Genomic DNA, 17,649 nt, shown 5'->3' with positions numbered 1-17,649 from the left:
GCTCTGTCCCTGTTCTACTCACTGGGTGCATCTACATGTGCTATTAACTCAATGTAATAAACTCTGCAGTTCACGCCAGAGCCAGATGCTCCCAGGCAGAGCATCTGCACATGTGTTCATGACTGCTGCATGAGGGTGGTGGTGTTGGGTGGCAGAGGGGCTGGCTGGGGCATGAAGGTGCTACAGTGTGGGGCTAGGCAGCAGGCAAACCTCTGCACTTTAGCACCCTTGTGGCCAGCCAGCCCCTGTCACCATCTACACATGTGTTTCAGCAGATTAGATTACTCCACCATAGGATAATACTGAATATAACACCAGAACATGTGTAGACTGCAATGTTTTATTGTGGACCTATTTAGTCTACTCTTTAGTAAAGCACACCTGTAGGTGCACCCACTAAGTGCAAGGTCCCTGTGACAGGACCACATCCAAGCCATTGACTCACTGAGCTACAGGTAATTGGCATGGGCCTGGGACCCAGACAGACCCTGCATCCCTACCAGAGGGGACACACACACACGTGGCTCAAATCAACCCAGACCCAGGTGGCTAGGCTGGTATCTGGCTGGCTGGTGCCACTTTGGCCAGAAGGAAAGCACTGACTAGCCCAGAGCCAAAGAGAGATGGGCTAAAGGACAGGCTAAAAGGAAGCAACAGGGGGAATGCTGGAAGTTCAGGAGCAGAGCTATGTGTCTGTCCCTGCCCCACCAGAGCTCCCAGAAAGGAACCTGAATATCTCTCTACCACCAGAGCCAGGAATCACTCTGGTACAGATGCTGCAGGGATCCAACCTTCATGCAGTGAAACCCCATGTTGAGCAACCAAGGTCAGACAGGGAAGGGAGGGGATGGCTCAGAGGAGCTGAACAGGAGAGTGGCCAAAGTAGCTGCAATGAGGCAGCTCTTCAACATGGCAGCACCAGTGAGAAAACCTGTAGGCTGGAAGTGCCCCAGAAGGTGGCTGGCCAAAGTAAGCCTTACTCAGACTTGGCATGGGCTGACCTGAGGCTGCAACATACCCTGACCAGAACATGAGTGGGAAGAGCCCATGTGATATGGGCAACTCACCAGGAGGCATAGAGAGCCTGACCTAGGGGTGGGGGTTCAGAAGTGGTGCCCAGGGCACTGGATTAAACCCACACCCCAGGGGTAGCTCAGTTCACCAAGACATCACTGCCTTACCTGGACAACAGGCATGAACTATTTATGTTACATTACCTACTTTGTTGTAATTTGTGAGACAGAGGTACAGGCACAGTGCATACAGATCCTATCCTCACCACATACTTGAAGGAGAAGAAGGAATATGATAGCCACCTGACTCATCACCAGGGTCTGGTGATAAAACTTAAGTGGAAAGGGGCAGGGTGTAGGAGGGGAGGAGCACCACAGAAGCTACACCAACACAATTGCATCAAGGCTACCAGAGAATCATTTGTACCACCTTCTTATAAGTGAAAGTTCATTTTGAAGAAAAAAAAAAGTGGTGGATGAAAAAGGCAATGTGTTGTGACCAGGTAATGAGGGTACGCCCACAGCCTGTGTTGGGTGTGGACCTGTCACATTTCCAAAACAAGAGCATCTAAGCTAACAGAATGCAAATAAACAACAGAACAGCTTTCTTAGGGACATATATTCCCATTGCCATCACTCATCCATTGGCTTACATAGAGCATTATTCACTTCTTGAAAACAGTGAACACACCAGTTTATTCATACAGAGGGATGGAGAGACTAGTAACTCCCTAGATACCAGCCCAAAAATCTCTTTTGGAAGAAGTACATAGTAGACATCTCAGTCTAATGGATAATTCTTAAACTGAACATACAGACTAGAAGTTAGAATAAAAATTAATTCTTAACCATATAGTGTCAATTCCACAAAATTAGTGCTACCATCAAGGCAAAAGGAGGGACAATCATTCCTGCAAGGATAGAATCATAGAAAATGATGGCCTTGCTCAAAGCAGGACCATCCCCAACTAGATCATTACAGCTTAAATATATGAGGAGATATATCTATATCTAATCTATATCTATATCCCTAGTGCAGGCACTAAGGATCTCCTTTAAGATTACTACTTTAGAATGACTTTAACCTTCTGTTACAGATTACAGTAAGTAGCTGTTTAAAGGCTCTTGTTCAAATTGCAAACCTAAAAGGATCTATACATAGAAACCCCGCCTCACAGCTACTTTTGCTGCAAATGCCTTATCCTAAACTTACAAAAATCTTTACTCCTGAGTGAAAGAGTGGAGGAGGGAGTAGGGGATGGCTACACTCAAGAGCTGGTACCAGTAATTCAGTCATTCAAACTGACAAATTTATATTATCTCAGCCCTTCTATGATTGGAATAATGCAGATATTATATGTCTGTATTCAAAGCTTAAGCTCTTGATGTGATATAAAAAGGCATCAGAATCTCCACTTTCATTTAAAAAAATTGTTCTATCTTTAATGGCCAAGCGTGTTACCAGGGAAAAATTTGCCTTCTATGTGGACATCCTGAAACAAGTTTTAAAAAAATCTGAAATATCCCTTATATTTTAATTTTTAAAACTGCTGGTGGAAAGGCTATAGCCACTGCAACCCATGACTGTTTTTGTTGAACCTTTGTAGGTATAATTCCATCTTGGCCTTCCTCAAAGTAACCTTATATGGATAGAAATTTAGACCACCCTCCCCCCCGTCAAACCAGACACATTTTTGGTAGTTTGGTGATTTGGGGAAGTAAAAGACTGACTTAGAAAGCACTTTGCTTTGAATGGCAAGTGTGACTTAAGGAGCCTTTGCTTCAGTTGTAGATAGGAGTTGGCGGCTGGAAGAGGGGGAAAAAAGGGAGAGGAGAGAGAACTGTTTTTGTTTTTAGGCAGTGTCTCAAGGAATCACTAGAATTTCGCCATGCCATTCAGAAGGTGAAGGAAATGGGGAGAGTAAGTTTAGCATATTCTCCGGTAGAACTGTGCCAGGGAGATATACCCTTATGTGTGTCCCTAATGATATGAGAAGCTGGTAAGAAGCTGACAAACTCCTCCCAATACCATAAAAATACATGCTACTAAAAGATAATGTCCTTTGAGCATTTATTGCTGTATACAGAATAGTGATATGAACTTAGCAGAGGAGCAGGGGAAAGAAAGTGGGGACCTTACGAGGAAGAGAGTGAGACTGAGAAATGCTGCAGTAAAACAATACCTATAGGAGAAACTGTTAGACTTGCCAGCTGCAGAGTTGTAAAATCTGACAAAGAAACAAGTACTTGGAAATCATCTCTTAGTGACAGGAGAATGAAGGCATTTCTTATGAGAATGGTCTTGTGGAAGGAAAACTAGAAGATGTATAGACACAGTACAATGATAAATGGTAATTTATCACATTAGGAAGAGGCCCATTTCACTTTTCATAGGGAATCAGTTTAAACCCAGTTATATTTAACATCTTTATTAATGACCTGGAAGAGGTGGTAAGCAGCACATTAATTAAATACATAGTACAGCAAAAAACAAACAAACAAACAAACAAAACTTGAGAAAGAAATGATAGAAAAAGCTTTAGAAAATAGGCAGGAATTAAAATGAAGATTCAACTTGTGAAAAAGTAATATAAGGTACCAAGGGAGAAAATAATTCAGAAGACAAATACTAAATGAGAGGTCGAGGCAGACCTAAGGGGTAGCAGAGGAGATCAAAATATTTAAACATGGCAAGGAATTAGGGAAAAAAAGTTAACTTTTACATTGCAGAGATATTACACGGTCAGTTAGGAAAGTGGGAAGTGTGTAAGGTAGTGATGGTACTGTATATTGAACACTATGCATAGCTGAGAGGGTCTTAAAATTTCTGAGTTCAGAAAAGAGCAGTGAGTGATTAGATTTGAGGATTTAAGGGTTTGTATACCTCTTTTTTGACCTTTGTTGTGTTGTAATGGCATGACTGTTCGGACAAGCAGATTTTCTGGACACTTTAAAAGTTTTTCTGGTGCCTTAAACTGAAACTCCTCGGACATAGTTTAGTTTGGTTTACTGTAAATTAAAGTGCCGTGTCCATGGATTTGTTGCATGCAAACACAAAGGCACTCAAAGATGTGTAATGAGACTCTTTGTCCACCAGATGATGCTGTGAGTTTTTTGTAGTTTACTCCTTTGAATTGCTGCTGCTTTTGAATTGCTTCTGCTTTTCCCCCCCTTGTGCTGTGTGTTGGCTCCCTGCTCCCACAGCTGCATGGCAGGGCATGGGGTGAGGGGCCCCGGCCTGGGGGTGGGGCAGCACGGGACTGCCCCTCTGTCCTGCAGCACTGGCTGGGGCCAGGCTTAATTCATTTGAAAATCTAGTGTTTGTATGCATAGTGCAAACACTGATGCTGAACTCTAAAGCTTAATTAGTTTGAAAACATAGCGTGTGCAAACACATATACGATGCTTCAAAATAAATAACTTAAAACGTTATAAACCTATTTAATGTAATGAGGATTAAACCTCGTGATGTGTACAAGTGCCCAAGAAGATCATTAGAACCTAAACATATATAATCTGATCAAACAAAAGGAGAGGAGAGAAACTGTATAAAGTGACCCATAGGACTTGGGAAAGGAGTAAATGGAATACAAAATAAGAAAAATTGAAACAGTGAAAATAACTGGATTATAGAAGAGTCCCTTCTGGGAAGTAGTGCAAGATGAACTCCTTATTTAAGCATGGTTTACAGGCTCATTCACCACCTTTACATTTCTTGAAGCCACCCAATAGAAAAGCTCTCAAAAAGAAGTTCCCCAGGTTGACAGCCCTGCTTCAACACTTTCTAGTTTCTTAAGTTCCTAGTAGTACTGAGGTCATAGGCATGCTTTTCCCAATAGTTTTAAAAAATATTGAAGTACCATTTTTTTTTTGTTTTGTTGAGACACAAAGGCTACTGTAATAGAACTATTATAGTTTGAATTGACTCAAATTAACTGAATATCATACTTAAGAAAGGAACCTGTGCTGTCTGAGGACTGGATGATATATTGACCTCTACAGATGAACTATTTTCAGCACCAATTTCAGTCATTCTGACTCTTTAAAAAAAATCTCCGAAGAGATGTCAGGCATCTGCAATGTAAACAGTATGTAATGACTTCCCTCTTGAATCCTTCCTTTTAATGTTCATTGCTGCTACTAGATTTCAGTGATCAACAGTTGCTACTCTGCTGAAATAATTTAGTAGTTCCTTCAAGTCCTTTGCCTTCCTTTATTCTCATATCTAGGCTTTAGATACAAATGCATGGAATACTGTGTTGGTTTTTTGGTTTTTTCTGGCATCAATTTCTATTCGCCTCTTTCTTTCATGTCTATTGTAATAAGTAGTCACAATTTCCTGATACCAATATTGCTCATATACATACATTAGGAATCTGTTTTGACAGATAGCATCTCTTCCTATAGGACTATCTATCTCTCCAGAAAATGAAGGATTGTGACTGACACCTTGAAATCTGCAGTGGGTAATCTTGGCAAAGATGAGATTTTAGATATTTAATGTGAATTTAGTGCTGCTGAGGAGTATTGACAAACCTGGAAACTGTCCTTAGCATGTATATACAGCAGTGCAAGACTTTCATATTGCCCTGTCAGTGTTTTACTTACTTGATTTCTAGGGGTGAGAAGGCAATTGATTCTGCATGTCATCCCATCTCTTGACCTTCTGCTGAGAATGCCTTGCTGGTGGCCTGTGATATGATGAGAGATTAGATAGGTCTGCTGGAATCTGGACTGAAACCATCAATTCACTTTACAGCTACAGTGTAGCTATTGGGTAGAAGTGAATTTCAACATCTACTATTTAGGGATTGAAGTGAGCCAGTGATCTTTACATGAAAAGCATTATAGTCCATCTAAGTCATCACCGTAAGTGCTCATTTAGAATATGATTTAAGTATTGCTGGAGATTCACCATAGTAACTTATCAAAGACCAACATTAATGCCTGAAAATATGGAGTTAGTTATCAGAATAAATTTTAACTGTTCTGAGTAGTCTTCTAATGAAAGAGAAGTCCAGGGTCCATGACAGAGAAAGACCTTGGAATGAGATGATACTTTATTAATATACTTGTTTAGCTAATTTCCTGACAGTACATACCGAGCAAAGGTTCAAAACACCTATGAAACACTGACTAACTTTTTAGCCCTCATTTAAAGTGATTTAAGTGCTTATGCCATACTTGGCACTAGCTAGCATATTTGTAAGTATTGGATATTTTGGTCAATGTGTGTTTCTTGGCATGTGACCTAAGTAAAATAACACACTGTATGTCATCTATCTACAAGAAATTTTCAATAAGTTTTTCTATTGCAGCACTGGAAAAAAAACATGGGCAGGTTGTTTGCCCATGATAGACCCAATGGGCACATCCACACATGCAAGCACATGCACTTGCAGCAGCTCAAATAGAAGTGGCGCAAATTTGAGTCAGGGCTTTTTGCCTCAGCAGACGTGCCTGGAAATGCACTTTGGTGTGTTGGTGGAGATCTGGGAGGCTGCAGGAGTGGGTGGGGCCAGTGGAGGTCCCCCCCATGGTCCTCTTCCCCCTCCTCCAGCCCCCCCTCTTACTTACCTGTAGTGGAGCAGTGGTTCAACTCCCTGCTCCAGTGGAGCCTGAGTCCAGCTCCAGCCTAGCTGGTATGCTGCCTGCTCTGCACGGGCATGCAGCGTGCTTTAGGATGAGGACAAGGGCCAACCATAGAGACGCTCTGGCTGCTACCAAAGTGTCTCTGTGCAGGACCCAGTCTCTGGCTGCCCCTGTCCTGTGCTCTGCCCCACTTTTTTTCTTTGCAGGTTTTTTTTGACCCCTGGATATCCAGGGGTCTAATTTTTCATAGATGACCTTATTCTGGGTCAGGGTTTTGTACATAGCAAAGCAGCTACCTATTTGTGACCTATTGAAAGTCAGCCCTTGACTCAAGCTTTAGTCATCCAACTGCCACCTCTGGGGGGAGCGCAGTCACCATGCCTAATTTTGCCCGTGTGCTGCAAATTTGTAGGGTAAGGAACATTTTCTCATTCCTGCATGTGGAAGTTGAGATACTGCAAGAAACATGTGTGGGCTCATCTGGACTTGCCTAATGAGTCAGAAAGAATATAAGTTTTTATAGAAATGGTGTGACACTAGGATGAACAGAACAAGACTAATTTCCCATTCCCTTTCTTCCTTTTCATCACAATAACCTGCTTAATGAGGAAGGATTCTTTGTACTCTTTCAAGACCCTACTCATTCTAATGCCTATGTGTCAGATAAAGGCATTCAGGTAAATGCTAGGCAGTCTTTTTTGTCATAGGTTCTATTTGCACAGTCTGAGGTGGGCCTTAGAGCCCTTAGACTAAGGATTTAGCTGGGGACCCAAATTTAGGTTTTGTCAAATGTTATGTTGTTCTGCTACTTGTCTGGCTAGCCCTCTAAAACAGCTGTACAGTAGAAAAATATTTCAATATTTGAATATGTTTCATGCATGCCAGAGGCTTTCCTCTGGTATGTTGATAGCACTGACATTCTCCCACCTCAGATTCAGACAGGAATTGCAGACTTGCTTGAATCTGGTCACATTGGAATAAGGTGCATCTGTACTGTAATGTATTCACTTCACCACACAACGGTGAACTGAGTTAGAGGTGGTATGAAATAGACCTTTTATTTCCCCCATTAGAGGTAGAGTGGTTTCTGGACTATAATTGGATAGTTTGAAGTGTTGATGTTTTGTCTATTTTGACAGCCAAATCAATGTTATTGAAAGTTGTTTGTAGGCATTTGTGACAGACTAAGGATAAATACCTCTAGCATCTTTCAAAATGGCTGCCTTTTATAGGTAGGTAAAAAAGTGATAGCAATCTATGGAGAACCAGTTATTTTAAGGAGGTAGTAAAATTGTCGCTGCCATTATAGGGGTACCTAACACTTGCGGTTAACAGAAAGTCTCAACTTTGGGTGAAAGTGGGTAATTCCAATAAGTTTGCTTAATCCTAATTGAGACTTATTTTACTCAGTAGTGATGGGCACGTCTCCATATACTCATAATATAAGGAACAAAAAACAGCTAACAGACTGAGTTGCTGAATTTACTGGATGGAGTCTCTACACTATCTCTTTTATATTTTTACATTCTTGCTTCTAAACATAGGTGTGGAGAGATGAAAATTTATATTTATTCTCATTTGCAAGAGAAATTTTAGGTCATGTTTAAATTTTCAACCAAAAATGTGCAGAGCATTGATGTTATTGTTCAAACTGCTTCACCAATATTTGATAGTAATCCATTTCATACCAAATCCTGTTGCCAAGGTTATAAACAAAGACTCGGGGTGAAGCAGGGCAGGGCAGGGGAGAGAAGGGAGAGGTGGAGGGGGTGGAAACAAGCAGCTACTACTGATGGCCTTAATGAAACTGCAAAACACATTTTTGTAGAGGTGTATTCAATCTGCATCATTAGAAGACGAAGGGATAGAATTATTTATTTTAAGGACTGCTGAGCAACTGAGGATGCCAACCTTTAGGGGAGATCACAGTGGAAAGAAAAGCTTGAACAAGTGCTCTTAGTTTTGCTACTGTTTTTATTTCCTGGGTTTCAGTTCAGTGTCAGCTGCTTCTAAGCAGTGCTGAAATTGAAAATTCAAGCTCATCCAGATTTTAACAGTGTTGTCTCCAATCACCCATAAGTTTGGCTATCAAGGACTGGTGCAGAAACAAAGGCTACCCTTTTTTCTGTTCAGGATTTGTAATGATTTATGAATCAGCACTTATTCTTCAACAAAAGGGAATTAAATGGTATGAAGTGGAAGAACCCAGTTTAACTCTAAATGACTTTCCCGTTTCAGTTTGTTCTTCTTGCAGCAGTAAGTTTTTGTGCCACTGTCAAACTCTGATAGCTTTCTGCATGTTGTAGGTTAAGCAAATTTGTGGCAAGAAGTTACTTTAGCCTGATTTGCTTTATGAATAAGAGTATCTAGTTTTAGGAGTCAAACTGACTCATGTTAAAGGAAGTCATTATTGTAAACCTAACCTTTTCTTATAAGCAGTGAAATGCTTGGCAGTTCTAGGTTCAGTTAGCATATTTATGTATCTAAATCTTTTCAAAGATGTACATTTTTTATAACTGTTTATGTCTTTATGTATAATGTCTTTGTTATAAAATAATTTTTTGGAATCTGAGCTCATGGCATTACTTTAGTCAAAGATGAAAATACAGTTTCATGATCACTTTTTCTACTTGCTTTTATCTGCATAAAAAGTGGAAGCAATGTAGCATCAACAACAGAAAAATGATGTCACTTTATCTCCAGAAAGTACATAGCTGACTGACTGAATAACCTACACAGATAATATGCTAATAAAATGAGCTTGGTCTGTATAAAATTGGATTGGCTATAAACTGGTTTCTGAAGGGAAAAAGGCTTGGTATGCAAGACTGTTAAATATGCAAGGCTTGTTTTTGTTTAACAAGTAATTCATTGTAATTAAAATAAAAATGAAATAGCTTTCACTATGCTCTCCTAAGAGAGTTTATCAGGCAGTAGTCTCTACCTATCTGAAGACTGAGGTAATTTTGTATCCAATATGGTATTTATGAAAATATGTCTGTTCTTTTCCCAAAGCAGAAGAGGATACATTTTTTCATTATGTTTTCCTAAAGGGAAGGGAGGTTTTTCTTGGGGTTGGGGGGAGGGGGAGTTGATAATAGAAATTTGTAGGCAGTATATAATCTCTGGATTCAGAGAGCAGATAATTTTAAATTATGCAGTGTGTAGCAGAGATGCCTTAAAGGTTAAGGAGCTCTTGGCAAGAGGATACTTTAGGATTACTTATTCACTTCTCTTAAACACCTGATCCTGAAGCATACAGGCTGTCCTTGGACTGGTGTTATTTTAATTTCACAAAGCTGCATGCAGTTTCCTTAATTAAACCAGGAGAGAATGCTGTGTAGATCTACTTATAATTGCCTCAACTGGAGGAAAAAAACACTGCATGTTTTCAAATACACACATCATATGTTCTGTTCCCCCCCTTTTTTCTTTTTTTTCTTTTCCCTTCAGAAGAATTTCTAATATAGGCTCTTTGCAAAAACAGAGGAACAAATAGCAATTAACAGCAGTGACAGTCAGTTGCATTAGCACCTTTTTCCCAGCTAATCAGAACCCATCTGTTCCTGAGTGGTCTGAAAAGGTGAATAGCATATGTGTGCCTCTCTTCAACATACTGAAGCATAGATTGACTGTATGAAGAAATGAAGCTCAAATATAAGTCCTTTTGACAGAGTATATGGGGTCGGGTGTCAACTTAGGCTAAGCACAGGCTTTCAAAAAGCCCCTGGTGGAAGCACTCTATCACACTTTACTTGAAGTGCTGTAAGTTAGAGTACAAGTGAACCAGACAGACATTTGCTATTTGGTTGGGGTGGGGGGAAGGGGGAGGTTCAGGACCTGCCCACGCTGGCCAAGGCACGGGGTTGCTCCTGCACTCCTTCCAGGAGGCTGCCAGAATGGCTCCTCCTCCAAACCTCACCCCCCTTCCAGCTGGCAACTGTCAGCAGCAGCTGGGGGAGAAAAGGGGGAGGGAGCTTCTGTGCCATGTCAGGCCCCCTAGATTGCTGGGTTGGGCCTTGGGAGGGTGGGTCAGGTCCACGTGGCAGGGGACTCCTTCTCCTGCATTCCAGCCTCTTGACAGCTGCAGCCACCAGTTGCAGCATGAGACTTCCCAGCCCAGTTTTTGAGTGTGCTGCGAACTGGGGGTAGGGGAAGGAGCCCCTTGCTGTGTGCACCAAGCCCACTAACCCCAAGAACTAACCCAGAAATCTGGGAGGGGGCGTGATTTGTGTGGCACAGGGGTTCTGTTGTCCCACCCCCCTCCCCAGCCATGCAGAGAGGAGACAGACCCTTTTTTGTGTTTTTTCTGAGACAACCTGGGGGTAGGGCTGGGCCAGTGCTCACTCACAGGAGAAAAACACTGTCCAGGGTTGGCAAGCCACCCAATGAGGGACCCTTTGGAGGCCAGGTGAATAAAGTCTACCTTGACTTGGGATGGGATGTGGTACAAACGTTCGATAAAGTGCACTAATTTAAAGTGCTTTAGTCTGATACCATATCCATTCAAGGTTAACTTAGAGTGGGATCTACTATTTTTAAAGTATGTTATGTGCTGTGGATGTCTGTTCTGTTACAGCTCTAAAACACATATCATTTGTTAAGCATGCAGAAAGCACAATGTCTTTACCTAGGCTTCCAATAAATAGCTAAGCATGGCACCTGCTCTCTTTAGGCCTATTTTCTGTGGCATCAGCTGGTATTACACTTTCTGTCTGCCAAGCAAAATTAAATTGATTTTGGAGGAAAGCAGCCACTGGATACAAGTACAGATAAAAAGCAAGTAACACACTGCTCTTATGGGCCTTGTGCTATTTTTTTTTAAATGATAAATTAGTGAAGACAGAGCAATTAAATGAAATTATGAAAGAGTACCAGTATTGTAGAAGAAACACATACTGAAGTTGACTGATCAAGTTCTGCACTAGGTAGATGATATAAAACACTCCCTCCACCTTTTCATTTTTTATGTATTAGAGCCACCATGCTGTCTTGGAATCCTATTGCAAAATTTTTGGGACATCTTAAGACTGGCATGTTAAAGGTATGATAAATGTACATGTTCTGAATGTCAGCAGAAGGTAGGGGAAATTTGCACTTTATGGCCACTTCGTTTCCCCGGGGACAAGAAGCAGTATCACACCTTTTGGAATTGCTACTTGTCCCTAGGGAACACTTGTGCCACTCACTCTCTGGTATGTGGCAGGTTACTCCAGGTGGGGTAGCACTGGGTTGGCTACAGCAGCCTTACCTGGGATTCTGGGGGCCTTTTGGGGCCGCAGCAGTGGCCTGCCACTTGGAACCTGGTCAGAAGCCAGAGTGTGGCTCTAGCCAGTCAGGTTCTGGTTTTGGGTGGTGCGTGCTGCCCCCATCTGTGCTGCTCAGCTCTTTTTTTTGTTGCATATTTTTGAACCTGGGGTCAACACCCCTCCCCCCACTACTTTGAAGTGCAGAGAATAGTTGAATGTGTGGTACGTGCACTGCAGATGTGACTGTGGCACCACCTACTTCATAGCCATGCTCATCTGGATGTGGCCCATTAGACTAACTAAATGAGATATGTGTAGCATAAACTTTTGAAAAAATAGGGCTTACTTCATTTGGTGCTATCATTTGCTGAAGTAAGTCCTCTGCTTTTGAAAGTTTATGCTACACATCTCTCATTTAGCTGGTTTCTAAAGGTGCAAATCTACCCTATCTTCTACCTGACTGCAGACTAACATGGTTAACTATATCTCTTTGTGAATATCCGCCTGTTACTAGAAGAACACTGTGCGCCAGATTGTGCCCCGGTTTCTCTCAACATGGGCTTAGAATGGACCATTTTAAGTTTGAGGGGCTAACTGAAGGTGAAAATTGTTTCCAACTGTACTAGTAACAAAATGCTAAGTGTAGCTATCTCCCATGACAGAAATCCCTAGACAACTGCCTGCAGTATAGATAGCTAGTATCTATTGCAGTTTTATTGCCACAAAGGGAAGTAAAGTAGCTCTTTTTAACCACAAATCAATAGAAAAAGACCCTGATCAGCTGCCATGAGGTTCATTAATGTGTTTGAAATATTTCTGTGCAGGCTGGCAATCTCAATGACAGGAAACAAGCTATTAGACTTTTTAAAAAGAAAAGAAGCTAAGGATGGACTGGATGTCAGATTCTTCTATCTCCCACAGTTCTACTACTAAGTCCTGCTTACTTGCTCCCAACCTGCCCATGTGGAATGCTGCAAAAATGTGCCCTTTAGCATGTGTTCAGCACCATTCTTCATTTCTAATAAGCTTATGAGACCACAGTCAAATGGTAGCTCCATTGTACATGTCTGCAATATGGTACCGGTAGGCTTGATTTCACAGCAGTGTTTCTGAGTCCCATTTGAAGTGTTATAACCATGTGCAAAGGCACCACATCAAATTATTTGAACTAATTTTGACCAAGCTCCCTATTTCAGAGCCAGTCCACTTTTACATTTGTCAAGGTTTTTTTCCATTTACTTGTATTCAATTCTGCAAAAAATTCACTCTTAGAGCCACTAACAGGAGTGGGTTCATCAGAATCACGATCATTCCTACAGTTGGTCAATTCATTATTGCATTCTTAAATTTAAGTGGCATATTTAATAAGAATTTTTCTTAGAAGCATTGGGGGTAGAAGTATGAAAATTCTCAGAATGGCTTCAGAGAGCTACTGTAATTAAAATGTCCACAGTATCACATGTATTCAGTGTTCCCCACAGAGCTTCCTGCAGCCCCCACCTTGTCTGGGCCCAGGCCATTCTAGGGCATTTCAATGCCAGCCTGCTGGAGGATGTGGGCTTCAGGGAGCAATGGGCGGCTTTCTTCTTGGCTCAGAGATAGTAGGATGTGGGGAAGGTGAGCATCTGGCTTTTTTGCCACAGCTATACTAGGTGGCACAGCCGGCAGAGGGAGGTGGTCTGGGAGCAGCTTGAGTGGGACATGCTAGAGTTGAAGAGGCACCTTGCCACTGACCCCACCGACCTGTTCCTCTGCAGATAGTGTCAGGAGAGGTGTGAAGAGCTTTTTTCTCTGGACAACCACTGCGACCATGGTGCATTTGTCCCCTCATGTGTCCAGCTCCTTTGGGAGATGCACCACAGCTCCCACTTCTTCTGTGTTCTGGACAGAAGGTGGGGGGGGGCAAGAAGTACCTCACTTGCCTTCTAGTAGGTAATGGCACCCCCCTCATGGATGCAGGTGAGATGTGCCAGTGCGTGAAGGCATTCTATGAATGCTATTTCAGGTGGGTGGCAAACTGGCTTAGAGACTGCACCCAGAGAGTGGTGGTGGATGAGTCATTTTCAACCTGGAAGGAGGTTGGCAGTTGTATCCCACAGGGTTTTGCTCCTTGGATTGATGTTATTTAATATCTTCATTAGCCATTTGGATGATGTCCATGTCCAAGTTCACAGATGACACCAAGTTATGGGGCAAAGTTAACACACCAGAGGGCAGGGAGCGGATACAGGCTGATCTGGACAAGTTGGAGCAATGGGCAGAATGAAACAGGATGCAATTCAACAAAGACAAATGCAAGGTACTCCAGCTAGGGAGGAAGAATCCCCAGAACACCTATAGGTTGGGGGATGACCTCCTCAGGAGCTCAGCAGCTGAAAGGGATCTTGGAGTCATGGTTGACTCCAAAATGAACATGAACCGGCAGTGTAAGAAAGCCATAACAAAGACAATGACATCTTATCATGCATTAGCAGATGCATGACAAACAGATTGAGGGAGGTGATGGTCCCCTTATATGCGGCATTGGTCAGGCCACAGTTAGAGTACTGTGTCCAGTTCTGGGTGCTGCACTTCAAGAGGGATGTGGAGAATCTGGACAGGGTCCAGCTGAGGGCCATTCATATTAGTGGCCTCCATGCAGGACCCCATGAGGGGAGGTTGAGGGATTGGGATCTCTTCAGCCATCTGAGGGGAGACCTTGTAGCAGCCTATAAGTTAACAAGGGAGGACAACAGAGTTGGAGATGCATTATTTACCAGGGCACCCCTAGGAGTAACTAGGAATAATGGGTACAAACTGTTGGAGAGTAGATTCAGGTTAGACATTAGGAAGAAATTTTTCACAGTAAGGGTGGCCAGAATCTGGAATGGGCTGCAAAGAGATGTGGTGCTATCACCTCACTTGGAGGTCTTCAAGAGGATGCTAGATAGGCACTGGCTGGGGTCATGTGACCTTGGTCCTTTTCCTGTCTGGGGCAGGGGGTCAGACACAATGATCCTTCGGGGTCCCTTCTGACTCTACAATCTATGAATGTCGCTGAGGCTGTGGTCCATGCTGACCAGATGTACACAGTGCCCGGATGTTCCATCTTCAACAACCTGTAGCTTGTTTGGGACCTCCTGCAACCTCTGTTGTGGGGGCAGGCAAGATTCCAGCTGTGCTAGGGGAACTCGCTTGGCCAGACCTCCCTTGGAGGGGATCACAAGCCCCCTCCCCCACCATCAGGGACCCATGGAAAGGGCAGTGGGAAAAGCTCCTCTTCAGCCTCCTTCACAGCTGGGGGTGGGAAGGGTGAGGGCCCTGCCCTCAAGCCTAAACCACTGGTGCCTGAGGGGAACAGGTGCGCTGCATCAGCTAGCACACTCACTCAGCCTATCTCTGGCTCTAGCTCAGGCCCCACCAAGATGAACCCCCAAGCTGTGGAACCACGGTTATGCACAGGCAGCTGTGGGGTGACCTGAAGCTATGGCCCTTCCAGCTTGGTTGGTGGGGCCTCCTTTTCAACAGGCATGGGGTGAAGTGCAAACTATGCAAGTGGGATAAACCTGCACTTTGAGACCTTGGTGCAGGCCCTGGCTCAGGTAGTGGGGGCCCCCTCCTGCTTTCATGGCAAGGGGTCTTTTTCCTTGCCTCAGAGGCTGCCACACAAAAGGCAATGGAGAGGGGGTTCATGGTGGAGGGTGAGTATATCCCCTTTAAGCACCTAGAAGAGCTGGGGACCAGAGTGGTCCTCAGCTCCATCCCACCCTATATTCCCAATTGGGAGTGGTCCTCAGCTCCCCCAACTCCAAACCCTGGGGAGGGTTTTCTCAGTGGGGTGCTGAGACCCTGGCCTCTGCCATGTGTGCTCATTCTGCCACCAGGTCATGATCCACATGGCGGTGGGAGCACGGATGGCATGTAAGGGGTGCCTTGCAATTCCATTTCAGGGACCCTGGTGAGGGTGTTCTATACAATGGGGTATGTGTGGTGCTTTTGGTGCCATGCCGCAGAGCACTTGTGTCATGAGTGCCCCATGGGACAGATAGGGAGGGCATGTGTTGGTCCCACTAGCAAGAATGGTGCTCCAGCCACTGGTGCCTCTCTCCCTCGGTCCCTTGTGGCACCTGACCACAACTCCTCATCCTTCTGTGGGCTTAGGGCACCCTGTCCCCCCAACCAAGCTTGGCCAATTCCTGAGGAGGGGAGCAGCAGCTGAGGGGAGAGAGGGAGCAGGAGCCCCTAACCATGCCCCTGCTGTAATGGTGCCACCCTCCCAACCTTCAACTTCTATTGGAACCTGTCCCTCTGAGGACCACCCCATGGCTGAGTAGGTGCAGGTCTCCTGCAGACACAAAGCCAAGAAGAAGGCCTGTGTGCAGCTGGAGCCATCTGACATGAAGGACTGCCCTCACCTTCCCAAGAACATCACATGGGGGAAGGAAGTGGCCCAGCTTCCAGGCCCTGCCTAGCTGTGCCTTACACCCCACCCCCAGGAACAGTCAAATGGGTGATCCCAGTAGAGGAGGCTTCATGGCTGCCAGATAGTCCCAAACAGGAACCCATGGGAGAAGCCCATCAGTTGACCCAACTGGAAAGAGGAAGGCGCCGAGGTCAGCTTGACCCAACTGGAAAGAGGAAAATGCCTTCTAATGATTCCCATCACAAGAGATAATTATAAATAACAGAAAAAAATATGTTATATAATGTTGACTAATCTCATTGCGCGCCCAACTAAGCATATGTAGAAGAAACCATATAAATATGGAAGTTAAAAATTCCTCTGGGTAGCTCTCAGTCCTTAAGACGGGAGTCTACCCTTCTGCAGAAGCAATAAATTTTCTACTGGCACTCCTGTGTCTCTTGACTTATATTATCATGGCTAGTGCCCATGATGCAAGACCAAGTTGTCCTTTCCGGTTTGGACAACTAACTCAATTTTGCTAATACAATCCACTGGCCATGGTCTAGCCCCTGAGACCATGGGCACCAAGGCCTTGGTCTGGGCTTACCCAATGGAAGGTCCAGCAGTGGCACCCTTCCCTTTTGACAATCTTGGGAGATGGGGACCCTGGGACTCACCTCATTGAGCCCTGAGGAAGGAGGTCCAATTTTCCCAGGGCCCTGAGGCAAATGCTGATGCCACCCTGGTGCCTGATGGGTCCCCCACTCCCAGAAAGATCTCACTACCAGCCTTCCCCATTGTCCCACACCAGAGGGCACTGACATGGGGTCCCCAACCATCAAGCACTGGTGCCTGAGTCCACTGAACCCCGGAGATGGATGCCTGAGAACCAGCAGGCTCCATGCAGCTTGCAGACTTCTTGGTCCCAGTGGTACCCAGGGGTGAGCTACTTGCTTTTCTTTACTGCGAGTACAATGGTGGTCTGCGAGCAAGGTGCAGCTTACCTTGGACTGCTGGGAAGATTTTAACAGCATCTTCACCACTCCATGGGCACTGGCTGGGAAAGACAAAAGGCCCAAGAGCTGTAATGCCTGGATTTATAGGCAGACCTGCAGCTTCGTTGACTCCCCCTACACTTATGGGAGGATGCTGCTCCAGCAGTGAACTGACAGGCCCCACACTGGGCACTGAGGTCCATGAGGCCCTGCTGCACAGTTCAACTGAACTTCACTCCCCACCCTTTTTAATTTTGGGTGCCCCATCAAGTCCCATGACCTCCTAGTCCACCTCCTTCTACCCCCAGCCAAGTGGCCCTGTATGTGGTGCACTTATTGTCCCAAGAATCTATAGTTTCATAGTTCCATAGTTTCTAGGGTCAGAAGGGACCTGAGTAGATCATCTAGTCCAACCC

General features: G+C 44.2%; 1 long non-coding RNA gene across 1 annotated transcript in view; it reads left to right on the top strand.

Annotated features, from left to right (window-relative positions):
• The first annotated feature begins 6,410 nt into the window (after positions 1–6,410).
• Positions 6,411–17,649, top strand: part of LOC109311104 — a 16,985-nt gene continuing 5,746 nt past the window's right edge. The window contains exons 1-2 of the long non-coding RNA XR_002101417.1: positions 6,411–6,493; positions 8,372–8,374. This is a non-coding gene — a long non-coding RNA (uncharacterized LOC109311104). The remainder of the gene's footprint in view (positions 6,494–8,371; positions 8,375–17,649) is intronic.

This window comes from Crocodylus porosus, unplaced genomic scaffold, assembly GCF_001723895.1.
Source record: "Crocodylus porosus isolate Cpor-Errol unplaced genomic scaffold, CroPor_comp1, whole genome shotgun sequence".
Lineage (NCBI taxonomy): Eukaryota > Metazoa > Chordata > Crocodylia > Crocodylidae > Crocodylus > Crocodylus porosus.
The sequence above is the reverse complement of the archived record's forward strand: the minus strand, read 5'-3'. Positions and strand labels throughout refer to the sequence as shown.